The 16,448-nt window shown below is 29.9% G+C and overlaps 1 protein-coding gene across 2 annotated transcripts in view; it reads left to right on the top strand.

The window, feature by feature from the left end:
* The window catches only part of LOC145280017 (YTH domain-containing family protein 2-like), a 66,814-nt gene that overhangs the window by 31,408 nt on the left and 18,958 nt on the right, over positions 1 to 16,448 (top strand). The window lies entirely within an intron of this gene.

The raw sequence follows: 16,448 nt of genomic DNA on the forward strand, positions 1-16,448 counted from the left end.
CCGTTGGGTCAGTATGTTATATTAGATATGGAATTCATGTATGAGCATGACACTTGTGACGTAAAGAAAAGTTTTTTTTTCATAACAGAAACATTTCTATGAAAGTATATTAAAATGAAAAAGAATATAGATTTCTATGAGTCGTTCTGTTTATTATAATTGATTATTTTGGGAAAAAAAAAAATTTACACTTACTGAATTATAAGTGGTTGGCCATATTTATAGGTACATGTGCACTGAAAAGATACCATAATACTTATTATAGTTAAATTCAAATTGATTTTTTTTTTTTTTTTTTTACGTCGTTCATTTCTGTATTACGTTTAAGTTATTTTAAACCCCACTCTTCCCATGTTAAATAATTTCGAAATAACGTTAATATTTCTTATATCGTAAACCGAAAAGTGGGTTACATACATCGTTACAAGGTCATTTGAGTTTTATAATTATATAGCGTGAAAACACTTCCAAATATTTTAAAGCTATTTTTGGGAATATGATGTATTGGATACGTTTTTTCTATGCTGTTAGAAATTTTATTTTGATTGCAATCATTTTGATTTATAATTTCATAAACATTTATAAAATTTCAAATAAAATTAAAAAAAAAAAACAAAAAAAAAACTTTAATTTTGTTAAGTGTAAATAAAGACTAATGTTATATTTATTTTATTTTTATTGTATACTTTTCAATAATGTCCATTTTCTTATATTTTATTTCAATAAATCACTCCACGATAGAAATACTAAAAAAGACAAGTGAACTGATTTGTCTTGTTACCACTTCTGGTAGTGCTACGCCGGAAGTTAAGACATTAGCTTTCTATAACCAAAAATTGTACTTGGTGCCTTTTTGTTAAACGTTTAAAGTGAGAATGAAGAGCCAGTGGAGCAATCTAGAGAAATTATTGGCACTCTTGGTTACATTTGTGTAGTTACTCATGAAAAGGGAGTCTTCAAGTTGTCCTTGAATATGATCAAGCTATTTATTTTTCTTAAACTTCTAATTTGCCAAAATATTAGTACAGACACATAAATATAGACTGGCAATAAATTTATCTACTCTTGATAAAACCAACAAGTCACAACTAATGGAATTTTTAACTAGTTTACATTCTTGTACCACTGAAATATCCTTACACCCACGGTAAAGCAAGTGGGCACAGATAAATGTCTAATAGAATCAGTTTTGGTTTAGGATGAGTTTTATTTTCACCACTGCTGGACACATTTATTTTTACTTTTGTTGCATCACTTCTAAATTGTAATATAATCTTAAGGTTTGGTCAGATTGCATAAGTTATTCTCATCTTGATTTTGTTTTTGAGTAATTGAGTAATTTTTATTTTATTTATTTTTTTTTTTTTTGTGCACTCGGAAAATAAGTTAATCTAAATATTTGAAGAAAAATTTTCAAGAAAATTTTTTTACTAAAATGACAATTTGGCATAAAATAACCCAAAATCTATTGTCATGTCTTGGAAAATGCGATTAACTGTAGAAAATAAAAATGTTTCTCTGGTTATAATTGTGATTTTTTTTTTTATTTTTTATTTTTTTTTTTTTTTAAGATCCCAGGAGTTTTTAGTCTAGCTATTTTTTTTTTTTAGTACATAGTTATCTTAGCGGTGAAGGAATTTCATAAAAATATCCAAGAAAGCATTATACTTTTTAAAAATCAATGGATTTAGATTGGTTTACAATATTAAAATACACAAATATCATTTAAAAAATCTGCAAATAATATGCATTTCCAGAAAGTTAAAAAAAAAATTTTTTACAGAACAGTAAATCATGATTGAATCTTTGACAAAAAAAATAACATTTCACTCAATAAGTTCTGGATTTCATTTGTTGATAAAGCATTGTCTTCTGATACAGGAAAAGTACTCTTCAAGCAAAGTAATGGTTTGATAAGTATTATTCAATCTCTGCTCTGAGTAAGTTAGGAGGTAGTATGTCGACTTTAAACACTATCATGCAGGTACAAATGATTCTAAGTTCTCATGTCATCCAAATTTGGCAGTTTTTTTCAAAAAAAATATCTATGGTTGTTTATGAATTGTAGTTGCACAAAATAGGATTCGAAGATTATCAGAAGGAAAAACACAGGGGTTGACGATTCAGTTTTGTTTGCAACTGTTTAAATGCAAGAAGAAAAGTTTTTGTGTCGGTGGGACACTGAATGAAACGGGGAATCCCCATTTTATTCTGGAGTCAAATTGACAAATCGCAACAGGCAAAAGATGTCCAAAAGTGACCAGACACAAATGTCAGCAGGCAAGGTTTTGATTTGTATTATGGGATTTGCAGGATTTTTTTTTTCACCTATTACATTGAGAAAGGAAGAAACATCAGTAGTGACAATTATATAACATTATTGATGCATTTAAAGAAAGATCTCTCCAAAACTGTCACAAATGAAGAATATGCTTTCACAGAGACTATGCACATGTAAAGTCTATCACAAACAATGACAAAACTACATGAAGCGTACTTGAAATTGTTTCTGTGTTCACCCTATTTTATAGATCTAGCCCTTGGTGACTCCTGCCTGTATGCAGACCTAAAATAATGCTCCATGAAAAATATTTGACTCTAATGAAGAAATGATCTTGGAAATCCTAGATGTATTTTGAGGTTAAACACAAGTAATTCTATTAAAAATGGCATCAAATTGTTAGAGAATCATTGGAATCAGTTTATATTCCTAGAAGACTGACAGTTTATTTTTGCCTGAAAGTTGTTTTATTTAGGCTTAAGATTTGAGTGATGTCATAAAAAATATGAATTCAAAATGTAAATAAAACTTAAAATACTGCTCGAATTTAAGTCTTAGTAATGGGAATCCATATAACTTTATTGGCAGTCTGTTCTAGAAAATTTGCCTTCATTTGCATTTCACATTTGCATGAATTTAACATTCTTTTACAAGATCAGTAGACAGATCTTCCCATCTCTATGGGCTGCAAAACTTAAATGCAAGCCTAGGTACTAATGAAGTAGTATAATCTAGTTGACCATCTAATTTGAAAATCTGTTCACTGCAAGGCCATGATGACTTCCTTTATAAAGTTGTATAAAGAATAATATTTGGTATTATTAAACCAGAAATTCCATCTGATTATCACTGGCAGTTTTTTTTTTTTTTTTTTTTTTTTTTTTTTTCCCCAAGGGAATCAACACTTATCAAGGCCACTTGAGGATATTCAATCAATTTTATATATATGTATTTTTTAAACTAAACTTCAAAAAAAAAAAAAAAAAAAAAAAAAAAAAGTTAATTTAATTGAAGTAATAAGTTCGGTAACATCAAATACTTTGGACAAGATTTAATGATTCAAACACAATACATGGTAAATGTTATATCTGACAACGTATCTTGATCTCTTGCAATCTGTTACAAGGGCAATATTTTCAACTAATATCTGCATACTCAATGCACGACTGATTTACAATTTTATTGTATTTTCCAAATGTTACAATTTCAATGAGAAATGATTCCCTTTTTGTTTCATTTTACTTCAGTCGAAGTTCTCGGAAGTTAAGGGATGCCCTTCCTGAGGCTAACATGTGATCTCTGTACGAGATGCATAGATGTTTGAATATTCCGTTAACGTTTTCACTCACCTCACACTGAGTTAGTAAAGAAGTTCAAAACAATTTTCCTCTCCACAATTTACCATTCAAATATGTTACAGTAGTATATCTTAAGGTCTTATAAGTATTACTGGATTCCAAGAGAATTCAGCTAGTCTGGTGGAGTATCAAACTTTGTGCTGTTACTTAAGGTAACATTGCTTGGGGAAAGGTGCACCATTTCTCGTAAAACCAGTATGGGTTAGTGATATGGAGATTTTATTTGGGTGGCGAATACTATGATTTTGAATATTGGTCATGGTTTACTCACAGGGAGAAGTATCCTTATGCCAGTTTGGCCTGACAAACCTTTGTACAAAGAGAACTTGGACATTTGAGGATCATGTCTAGTAAGCATTCAAATGTTCACCCCATGAATACTTGCAATTATTATAATCAAAATCTTGTGACCACAATAGTGATTTCATCGATTATGAGATTAGCAGGCATGGCTTTCAGAGAAAGTGATAAGCAAATAGTGTAGGCAGATGAACTTGAAGACAAACGAGATTTTGAAATAACACCTGTAGCTCGGACACAACTGGCTTCATTTTATCGATTGAAGGAAAATGTCTATTAAATTGTACATTAAAAAAAAAAAAAATTTGACTACAAAATCACCTTGTACCTTTTTTTTTTTTATTATTTATTTATTAAAAAATGTGACCGTCTTGTTTCATTTGAAACCTTTTTTGAAGACTTTTTGTCATGATTTGATTTTACAAATGTCAACACTATAGACAAAATTCTGCATAGAAAAAGCATCTTATATATGCAAAATCTACACTCCTAAATGCTCGAGATTTACCTACAAACCTAACTTTGTAAATAACCCTACAATTAGATTGATCTCGCCTTGTATTTCAGATATAGGTAACATTAGTAAAAAGATTTGAGATAGAATATTGCCAATAATTAAATCTAAAATAACTCTTAATCTATGGTCCTCATCAGATGAAGTTTTAAGTTGGTTTAGTACATTACCTAAATGTGTGTGTGTATATATATATATATATACACACACACACACACTTTTTATTTGTTCTATATAAGCATTTATGTCACTACACATTCATGAGCGGTGTTGGTCAGCCAATTACAAATAACTAGAGACCTCTTCGGGTGATACTGCTTATACAAAAGTAAGGTCTGTGATGTACAAACTTTACTTTTGTATAAGTAATATTGCCTGAAGAGTTATCTAGTTACTGGTAATTGGCTGACCGATACCTGCTCATAAATGTGTAGTGACATATTAATGTTTATGTAGAACAAATAAAAAGTATATTTGGCCATTATTCAGTATTGAGTACTTGTTAAAACTTCATTGGTTGTTTCACCTCTGGAAAATCCTGGAATAATTATATATATGCACACTTGCACTACTGTGAGGGGGAATTGATGCTTTATTACTCTAGACAGTTTCCCCCCACATTAAAAGACCTTGTGTTGCATCTTGCTGCCATAAGAAGCAATTAAATGCAGAGTACGTTCAACTCTTGTTGTTGAGAGGAGATTCACTCGATTGACTTGATTTGGCCATTCTAATGATTGTCTGAATAAACAGACAATTGTATTTGAGTGCATTCAAGAAAACTATGAAATAGTAATCAGTTAATGTAATTAAATCATTTTACAGTGGTGAATAAGCAATTAGTTAAAGAATTCTTTCATTTCTGGCCTTAAGTTTGGATATTTGTCCCTGGCCACGCCACAAGATGATCTCATCTGGGAGCATCATCATATACCCCCCCCCCCCAACTCACTACCCCATTTTTTTTCTTTGTTCCAACCCCATTTAGAGATCAACTTGTTTTTGGGCCCTCATCAAGCTGGAAAACTGGGTGGTTTACCATCTAGAAAGTGCTGGGAGGGCCTTACTAACACTTTTGTTTATTTTTTTGAACTTCACCTCATCCATGCCAATGAATTTTCTTTTCTCAAATTATATATATTTAAAAAAAGTTTGACTACTCCTGGTCTGCTTATGGTATTATGGTGAGTGAGAACTCTTGCTAGGATTAGCATAGACCAATCAAAAGTAGTGACGAGAATGACCGTAGACCCCCCCCCCTCCCCAATTTTTTGATTGATCTTGTGCCTAATTTCGTTTGTAAACTTTTTGTTTGCCAATAAAATATATAAATCAAAGTATAGTACCTGTTCTGTAAGGAAGTGAAAACCTTTTTGACGGGAGCAATTTTTAATTTTGTTCCTGCCAGAGGCTTCCTTTTGATATCTGCATATCTCCCACATTAAAAGTCTCGTCTCTTGTAGGGAGACAAGTAAATAAGGACAGTGAGCCAGGCAGTCATTTAATTGGACTTTTTGGAGAATAAGTTATATATTTCTTATTTGACAGACGTGTAGCATGAGTATACATGAGTACAGAAAAACTTTTTTCATCTCGACTGCTATCCTAATCTTGGATGTTATTTGTGCAATGGCCATAAGTAGTAAGTAATGATGAGTACTAAGTGACGGTCTTCTGTAGGTTCATCATTCAATCCTCAGTATGTTTGATACAAAGAAAATTCACACATGAACTATTTTTTTTACATTAAACAATGAAATGTAGTTTTTATAATTTAAAAAAAAAAATTATATACACACTCACACATGTAAAAAAAAAATGTTCACAAAACCCTTGGGGTGCTTTAAGTAGATTTAACTCCACAGTGTGAATGCGGTATTATGGTGAATGGTGCCAGCCAAAAGTAATCTTCAAAGTTTTATAGACCAATTATAAAGACCCTGTACCCATCCTCTCTCTCCCAAATTTCTTATGGGCTTTCTTGTATGTGACTTTTCATTTTTTTGTTTTATAACATAATTTGTAAAAAACCTTTTCGTGAAATAAACTATATATACAAGATTTCTTCCCAGTCATGGCTGATGGAACAAAAGCAAGCTATACTTGTGGATTAAATAAAGAGTTCCATTTGAAATTTTGTGTAGATTTGAGTTTGACAAGACTCCTCTAAAGAAGATTGGAGGTTACATTAGCCGAAACATGGAAATAATGCATTAAAAATGTATTATGTATTTCTTAATTTGATGTGTAGCATTTACTACTCTTTCTTTACATTCATAAAACAATGTTTCAAGTTTTAAAAACTTTATTTCCTATGCTTAGTCTAGTCCCCCCCCCACCCTCACCACTTCCAATTTTAAAATTAACACTATTGTCTACGTTCATTTCAATTAGCAATTGGATTGAGAACTATAAATAGATTGACCTGACAAGTTTCTGAAAAACTTTAGTCAACTTTGTGTGTGTGTGAATGTTTCTAAGAAAAAAAATAACTACAATCTATATATATAAAAGCGAAAATGTATATGTGTATGTATGTACGTTTTTCCTCGATGTCCACAAAAGGCTTCTTTCAGAGAAGCGCTTGCTCGGGTCACAACTTCTTAAAACTTTTTATATCATCTATAAATTGTAATATCTGAGTTATCCACGGAGCTCGCCTGTCTATTTAATTGTATTGACTTTCAAACGTTAATTATTCGACATTTCCCGCATCGGCATGCGTTACATTCAGTTTTCGGTATTAAAAAAAGCGAAACTCGGCTCTAATCACAGGCCGAAAGCCAGTTGTCTTGAGAGCTAAGTAACGTTTTGTTCAATGTCGACTTCGTCATATCAGATTGTAGCTTTCATCTCTCTCCTCCTAATAAACAGGGAGCGGATTTTCAAAAACAAACAAACCGATTTATTCACCTCATTCAAAACTGTCCCGCACAAAATAACTGCGGAATACCTATCGCCGTCACGTCAATCAAAAACGCGCACCTGTTTGTTTGTTTTTTTTTTGTTTTTTTTTAACACTTTACTATTTTCCAACTGTGCATCGTCAAGGCTTTTTTTTTTTTTTTTTTTTTTCACATTTTCGGTTTTTTTCACATACCCCGAAAAACACCCGGGCAACGCTGAGTACCCCTCGCTAGTATAAAATAAAAACTTTAAGGAAGTGGCTTGTTTTTATTTAAAAAATTTTTTTTACTTCAGTTGCCACTTATGAAAGCCACTCGAGGATCGGACTAATGAATGTAAGATGATAGTGTAGTAATCACTAATAGTGTAAATTGTGTAGAATAGGATTTGAAGGTTAGCAAAATTATAGACCTCCCCACCCTACTCCGACAAAGCAAGACTGGTGATTTATTAAAAAATACTATATTAAAAAAGAAAAAAAAAAAAAATCCGTTTAAGATTAACAATTCAATGACTGGAAAGCTGTCTCTTAGATATTGTATATTCTCGGAAGAATTTTGTTTGATGCAGCAGGGTTCTTTTCAAATGACAGCCTTTTACAGAATACTTTCTAAATTAGGCATTGCTGAATTTTTGTGGTCAAATGTATTTCAAATCTTTTAGTAATAAATAAAAATATTGCATTATTTGAAAAAAAAAAAAATAAAAATAAAAAAAAAAACGTTTTTAACTTTCAGTCAATTGTATACTATTATCTCAAATGAATAGTATGGTTAGCTGTTTATATTTAAATTAATAATAGCAAGTCATAGCATTGCATTTTTATAAACATTCCAAAAAACCCCATAAAACTGGGTGGCTTTTTATTTATTTATTTTTTTTTCTGGATAAAGGAGATTTTGTAGTCAATGATTGATTATTCAGTTTGGATAAGAGAATTGGTGACAAATAATTTAAAAAAAAAAAAAGTTAGATGTCAAATTTATCATTTAATTATATACATTTTATATTTTTCTGTGTGGCAATTCAAAAAAAGTTACATAACCTTGACTTTATAAGCAACTATTTCTAAGAAAAATACATTTTTCTTAGATTATAAATAACTTGCCGTCGTCTATCAATTTTGTAGCTAAATTGATTTGTCAACTATTTGTAATTGTATTTTTTTTCTCTATAATATTGAACACTTAAGTTAACACCACCGGAAAATTTTCACAAAGTTTAACATTATTAAAATACCTACTTTTGTTTTCAAGTTTTGATAAAATTTTATCTTAAGATTCTTCAGCATTTAAAAAAAAAAAAAATGCTGATTCATGTTAAAATGTAAAACTTTATCTTTCATGTTGGACTTTGTTTCCATTAAATATTTACTTAGCCCCACCCACAATCTTTAATTTACTTCAGTAAATTTTTTAAAAAATCCTGTTTCTTTTTTTTTTTTTATACGTCGGAAATATCCTTTTGTCACAGGCAGTGGGTTGAATTTGAAATCTTTTTTCAAGTAAATCTATGTAGATATGTGCCACTTTTTAAACAATTTTTATTGTGTCTACAGAAAAAACTACTTGACATATTTATGATAAAAAAAAATACTTGAAATTAATTAATAAAACGTCTGTTTTTCCGATTTTGATGTTTGCCTTTTTTTTTCTTCCCCCCCCCCCAATGAAAAGAAATACTGGTCAACAGAATATGAACATTGGAAAGGCTCATGATTAAACTGACTGACATTCTTTTATTGTTAAACCCAATTTGACTAAATCTCCATTTGTGATCTTTGTAATCAAGCTAAATTTACTAGTATACTTCCTGGTAGACTAAATCTTCAAAAACCAAGTGATTTTAAAATGTTTTTTTATCTTTCTATTTAACTTAAATCATTTTGTTTCATTTGACTGGATTTTATGGGTTTATAGCAGATATGAAAAGCATCTTACAAATGTATCCCACTAAAATGTTCTTCTCCATCGCATTTTACAAAGCCATAAGCATTGCTATATGTATTTATCAATCAACTGAAAATACTAAAACTATTGATGAGGTGATCCCAATATTTGATCCTGACTATGATTATCAATTCTGACCTAAAAAGGTCAAAGTTTTTTCTTCCTGGATTACTGTCAAAACTTACGTAATATGTCAATATATTTTTGCAAACATGAAAATGGGAGAGGGGGTATATAGATTTTAATTTTACTGGTAGTTTAAAAGCAAATATTTTATAACTACCAATGGAAAATTAAGCATCAAACAAATTTTTAGTCTTTGACAAAAGCTAAAATTTTTCTGATATTCCTATAAGTTCTGATTTTCCCATTAATGGTCTCAACACTAGTTAAAATGTTATTTAGGAAAATCTGAGCATTTTAGGATTTTGGAAAGTTGTTGCCAATTTACTCATACCAACCATCTTAGTTTTGAATCTTTTTTATTTTATGGATATTTTTTATGAAACTTGAAATTTCTGTAATGATAATTTGTACACCTCCAACATTATGCACGTTTTTTTTTTTTTTTTTTCTCACTTCTACACTATTAGGATGATATTCTGTAGTCAAATGAAGTTTTCAGATAAAAAAAAAAACAATGGATTCTACTGATATGTTTTTATCAATTCTAATAAATTACAATGGTAGCTTCCAAATTATGCAGTCGAAATTACATAAATATTACTGAATTATTAAAAAAAAAAACTTTAATCATGTTAACAGGTGAAAAATTGTAGCCATCTTGTTTAAATCGAAACAGAAAATTACTTTCCTTTTGAGCTCTCCTGTGTTTTATGACCGTTTTCATCAAATTCTATTTATTTTCTTTAATAAATAAATTTCTACCTCATCGATTTTTGTAATTTTAGGTATAATCATCTTAAAAATATGATGAATACCGATATAATGGTAGATACCGTTATTTTCATGTGAAATTCAGTATTATGATTTCTGAAATTTTGTCCGAATAGTGGAGAGAAGAGCTTTTCCCTCTACCCCACATGAAAATAATTCAAATTGGCTAGAATATTTCAGTGAATCTTCAGTTCTTATTCATTAAGAAAAAGATTTAAATATTTGCTTCAGTTATTTGATTGACACCAAAGCATTTTATTTTAATTTTTTCCCCTTAAATTTACAGTAATCAAGTTTATCAAAAGTTGGAATCAACTTGTGAACTTTTGGTTTTAAGAAACTTTCTTTTTCTGTCCAGAAATTGCCAAAAACACCTGATACAAATACATCTGACTGAACACTTTTAATCAATGAGAAAATCAATACTTGATTCTTTCAATTTTCTATATATAAAATACCAATTAATTATATAAAGGCAAATAAACTTAAATTTTGTTTTCAATTTATTCATTCTTCACCTCTTAAAGAATCTTTGCTAGAAAAACGAACTTTTTAAAATGCTAGGTACTTTTCATATTGATTCTAATAACAAGCATACATTTACAAGCATACACAAAGGCCAGTGTAGAATCTAATGTGGCACACACTTCAATAATGTCAATTGAGTCCATTTTGCAGCTAAGGGGAGTACAATAGTTTGATCATCAGCAGCCCCCCCCCCCTAAAAAACAAAAAAAAAAACAGTTGAGATTTTTATTTTGTTGATCAATGTGAAACAAATCTATTAGAAATTTTCTTCAAAAGAGATTACTATAAGAAGCAGTGTTATTGTGATGAGTTTACATTAATATTCTCCCATAATGAACATTAGACTTATGAACTTCCAACTTAAGTGTTTGATTCCAGTCTCTAAGAACATTGTTAAAGCATCAATTCTTCCATCATAAATGATAAGATTTTAAACTCTATAGAACACAGCCAACTCAGATATTAATTTAAAAAAAAAAATAGCTCCTAGTGTTTTTTGTTTTCTAAATCATTTACAATTTGTTCCTTGTCTCAAGCATTTTTAGTTTCTTTTCCTGTTGAAAACCAAATCTCAGTTACTTTTAAAACTTCTAGGTTCGTAATAGTCTTTCATCGCCTCACTTGTCCTCTAAATATGAGGCAAAAGCCGTCAATCCAGCCAATCAGTGTTTAGAATGGTTGAGAGTACAAACGTTGAAAAAAATTAAAAAAAAAAATCTTTTCTAGAAATAGATGACAAATTATTGCAACTCACATTTCCAGAAAAGCCCATTGAATGAATCTATTATAACGATCCATATAATAATACTTCAAGGCAATTTCATGTTTGTACAGATATCACCTGACATCCATTTTTAAAAGATGTGACCAAAGATTTATTTAAAGAATATTTAACTGACAATTATTTTATCATAAAAAAGGAAGAGTATCTTGAAGCTTTATAAATTGTAACAGATTTTTAAAAATATTAGTTAACAATTATTTTTATAGTAAAGATTGTCTTAAAAATAGAAAGCGTTTTAACTTTAAAGAATATTTAACTGACAATTATTTTATTAAAAAAGGAAGAGTATCTTGAAGAAATTGTAACGGGTTTTAAAAAAAATATTAGTTAACAATTCTGTTTATAGTAAAGATTGTTTTAAAAACAAAGCGTTTTAACTTTAAATAATATTTAACTGACACTGGTAAATATTTTTAAAAGAGAAGACACTTTTCCATATTTGGATTCATCGGACTACTGTTCTCATCTTAAGTGTCATTTTCACGTTTCGGTCGATTTTAACTTCCAGCCTTCATGTGTATGTTGTCGAACTCTGGGAGCGAATCTGGATGTAATTTCGAATGGAACACTCGATGAGAACAGTAATCTGAAGAATCCAAATATGAATAACCAATCCTCATCTCAAAAGTTTAGAAATGTGAAACATTTTTTTATTTAATATTATTCTGTAATAAATATTATTTCAAATGAAATATCAATAACAGTAAATTACAGATGGATTTGGCAAGTGTGAAATGTCTACAGGGGCTGCTAGTATTAAATAATGCACCGATGTTGATGACGTTAAATATGAATTTATAAACAAATGGAGGAATTTAGACTTGACCGTTTTAATTTGTTTGGGCCAGCTTTCATTATATCTATTTGTGACATATAAAGAGAATTATTTTTAATTCAAATTTTTTTTTTTTTTAAAATAATTGAAAACAATTATATAAATCCAAATATTCCGGCTTCTTTCATTGTCAAGATCTAACATCGTCACTCAAGACATCCAACTACTACTGATGTTATTGTGGTCTTCTAAATGTCCTAATATTTGTAGCGAAAATGTTAGTACCTGTCTTTAAGTATTAAATGCAAATCCCAATGCAAGAGAATAATTATTAAAAAAAAGTTTATCTTTAGCCGCATCCTCAATCCAATCGCTGAAAGGCTTGATCATTCATACAAATTAAATGGACACATTTTGTTTTAATACAGCCAAGCAACTGTATACGAGACTGTTGGTCGTTGCTATTTTTATTGTTAAAAGCTCATATGAATTGATGCGTCTAATCTCTTGCGTGTAATACATCGAAGTGGGAGAGGTGTCTGTGGCAGTCTAGAGCTTTTTTTTTTTTTTTTTTAATTCTGCATTGACATTGCATCTAAAAAGTAGTCACTTAAATTTCATCAAAATTTGGACTCTTGATTAAAGGAATGCTTGAACAAGATTATGGTAGAAATATTTATATATTTTTGGTTTGTCCAGAATTCCCCCCCCCCTTAAAAAAAAAAAACTATATGTAACCATGACATAAATATCAAATAGTTTTTATTTATATGAAGGAAATCATTTTTAAGTACTTAATAGGAATTTATAGGCATTACAACATTAATCTAATAAGTATAAATTATCTCCCTTTGTTTCTTAATATTTTTTCAAAATGGCAAGATAGTCACTCTTTAGATACTCATAAAATTTGATTTTATTATTTAAAAAAATTTCTTGATCAATTAACGTGATTTTTGGAATATTTTGTTTTGTCATGGGTGCGTACATCATAGATTTTTCTATATTTGTTTTAATATAGGGGAAATTTTAGACAAGTTTTTCTTCATATAGAAAATAATTCCTTGAAATCTATTTGCTGCATTTTAGTATAGAACTTCCTCAAATAAAGTGTGGGGCTATACAATATAGTATGGTTTTATTCAATTCAAAATTGTAAGAGAATTTGGGGAGGAGGGGGGGGCTATTGTTTTAAATAGTTTTATTTAAAAAAAAAAAAAAAAAAAAACCTTGTGTAATCACAAATTTATTAAACAAGTTTTCAACTAATAACATGTTCAATAAATTAAGCAACTTATCCAGTTTTCTTTGCCAAGTATTTTATCCAAAAACACAACTTGAATTCCCAGCTGGGATCAAATATCTGTTCAGTAAAAAATCTTTGACAAGCATTTTTCGTTTCTGGTCCATCCAGAGTGCCCTTGTTTTTTGGGTGGGGTGGGGCATTGCTCATGTCATCTTAAAGAGCTCTCGTAGGAAGGTAATAAGTATTTCTTGGCCTTCAGACTAAGATTAAAGTCTCTTGTATGTTCTGTTCTCAATAAAGAGATGTCCTTCTCCGCTGGGGCAATTTAAATTTTTCTATCTCGATTGCCACTTTTTGGTAAGCTGGATGTTTTACCACAAAAAAAAAAAATGCTTCATATATAACTTTGCCCTCGTAGTGAGACAAATAGAACATCTAAAGATGGATATCTAATTTATTTTTTATATATATACTAGCAGGGGTGCCCGGCGTTGCTCGGGTATTTGGAGGTGTATGCTGTGCAAAAAAACAAAAAATGGTTAATTTTTTAAAATTTTGACCCCTATTATGACCCCTTAAAATTTATAGTTTCGGGCTCAAATCACTTTATTAAGTTAGATCCAGGTTCAAGGAACCTATATCTAAAATTTCAAGTGTCTAGACCCAAAATTGTCGGAGGAGTTTGGTAGAGTTCTTAAAGGTCAAATCGTTGAAATTTGACCCCTTAATAGCCAAATTTCTGGCTGAAACCCGTCACATCGATTTTCCCAAATCTCAGTACCCGGTATTACAAATTTCGAGTCTATAGACTAAAAATTGACAGCTATTGCGTAGGGAAATGTACACACAGACAGACAGACAGACAGACACGTTCACTTTTATAGATATATAGATTTGTTAATGATAGTGTGTATTTATGTGTGATGCTTTATTTAAAAATTGCATGATGAAACTTTGATCCAAACCATTAAATACTATGCATCAGTTGACAAAAGTTCACACACCAGAAATAGTGGAGGTTAAAAAATGCAAGATTAAAGTATACTGACGTTTTTATTTTACACAACTAAACTGGGTGTTGTGCAAATAAGCGGAACATGAATTCAAACATGTGAAATATTTATTATATATTTATTTATTTTTAATATTTGAATACACTTTAAAATTATTAGCAAGCAAGAAACTCTAAATATAAAATGCTATTTTACACATTTGCAAACACCATCACAATTTGAGATATAGTGGAGGCCAGAGAAGTTGTCTCAATGCTACTAGAGTAAATGGCATTGTAACAATAACTTATTTTATACTTATTTTTTTTATATATAAAAAACTCCATTAATTTTTATTGTTAGCATTGCATCATTTAATTATTTTTAAAAATCTTGCTGCTTTTTAATGTTATCTGGAAAGTAAACTGTAGCGTAATTAAAAAGAAAAATGTATCCAAAGGATTGCACAATTAATCGATATCTGTATGAAGTTGGGTTTTTTGTCGCACTTACATTGCTATTAAAAGCCTACTTTTTATATATAAAAATGATTAAAACTAGCTTAATATACTTGGTCATGGTTATGCGAGCAACTAAATGTTAACTATTTTGCATATTCTTTGAAAAACGAATTTCATTTAATTCATGCTTTTATGGTTCCTTATTGGATGATTGGATTTATTTAACTATTATGTTTGGTTCTATTTATGCATATTTTCTAAATCGTGCATAATTGCATAGCATTTAGGATTAAAAAAAAAAAAAAAAAGTTCTAGTAAATGCGTGCGTGTGTGTGTGTGTGTGTGTGTGTAGAAATTCTCTACCAAACTCCTCTCTGAATTTTAGGTTTATAGACTTGAAACGATATATAAGAAATTTGGATCTGTATAACAATTTTGATTTTGTTTTTCAGCTTGTAAAAATAGCTAAGGGGATCAAAATTGGAAGAATAAACAACAGTTAACCTTGGCAGGAATAAATCGAATAAAGCTTTTACTTCTGTTACTGTTGTACATGTGCAGAATTAAAGATTCGTAGCTTATAGTCACTTAATTTGTAACCTTTCATACCCATCTGTCAGTAGCTCAGACAGGAACAATGCAGGACCGATAAATAACGACTAAGGCTGGAGAGCTAAACGTTTTGATTTCGATTCTAGCTGATGGTAGCCAGGTTATTTATTCAAACTTTTGAAATCATTACTATATATTGGATAACAATCATTAGAGAATTATATAATAAATATGAAATCTGTGAATTAATATTTTACAACTGGGCAGTGTACTAGTTTACTTTAAAGTCTGAATTATTTCTGTTTTTTGGATCTGGCAAATATGTTAAAATTAGTGCGTAAAGAAATAACTAAAATTCCAAATCTTTCATTAAATTTTCATGATGGTCTCTATTTTAGTAAGGTAACCATTGAAAATGAAATCCTGGAAGTTTCATTTTATCAATTATTATCTTTAAAGAATGGCCATCAACAAGTTGACGGCCCTCTATTGATGGAATAAGTAAGAATCTTGTGAGAAAATTAATGGCTTCCCTAGAAAAAATTTGATATATCTATAAAAGTGAAATTGTCTGCGTGTGTATACATTTCCCTACCAACAAACTACTGTCAATTTTCAGTCTACATACTCGAGATTTTTGGTCTCTGGCAAACTATTCAACCAATTTTGGGCCTAAACATTTGAAATTTTACATAAAGGGTATTCAAACATGCAACAAGCCTTTTAATCAGTTTTTGGGCAAAATTTTAGCTTCCAAGAGGTCAAAGTTGAAAGAGTTGACCTTTGCAGACTCTACTAAACTCCTTTGCCAATTTTGGGTCTAAACACTTGAAATTTTAGATGTAGGTTACCTGGACATGAGTCAAACTTTTTAATATATATATATATATATATATATATATAT

Source organism: Euprymna scolopes, chromosome 7, assembly GCF_053919585.1.
Source record: "Euprymna scolopes isolate OS-2025 chromosome 7, ASM5391958v1, whole genome shotgun sequence".
Classification (NCBI taxonomy): domain Eukaryota; kingdom Metazoa; phylum Mollusca; class Cephalopoda; order Sepiida; family Sepiolidae; genus Euprymna; species Euprymna scolopes.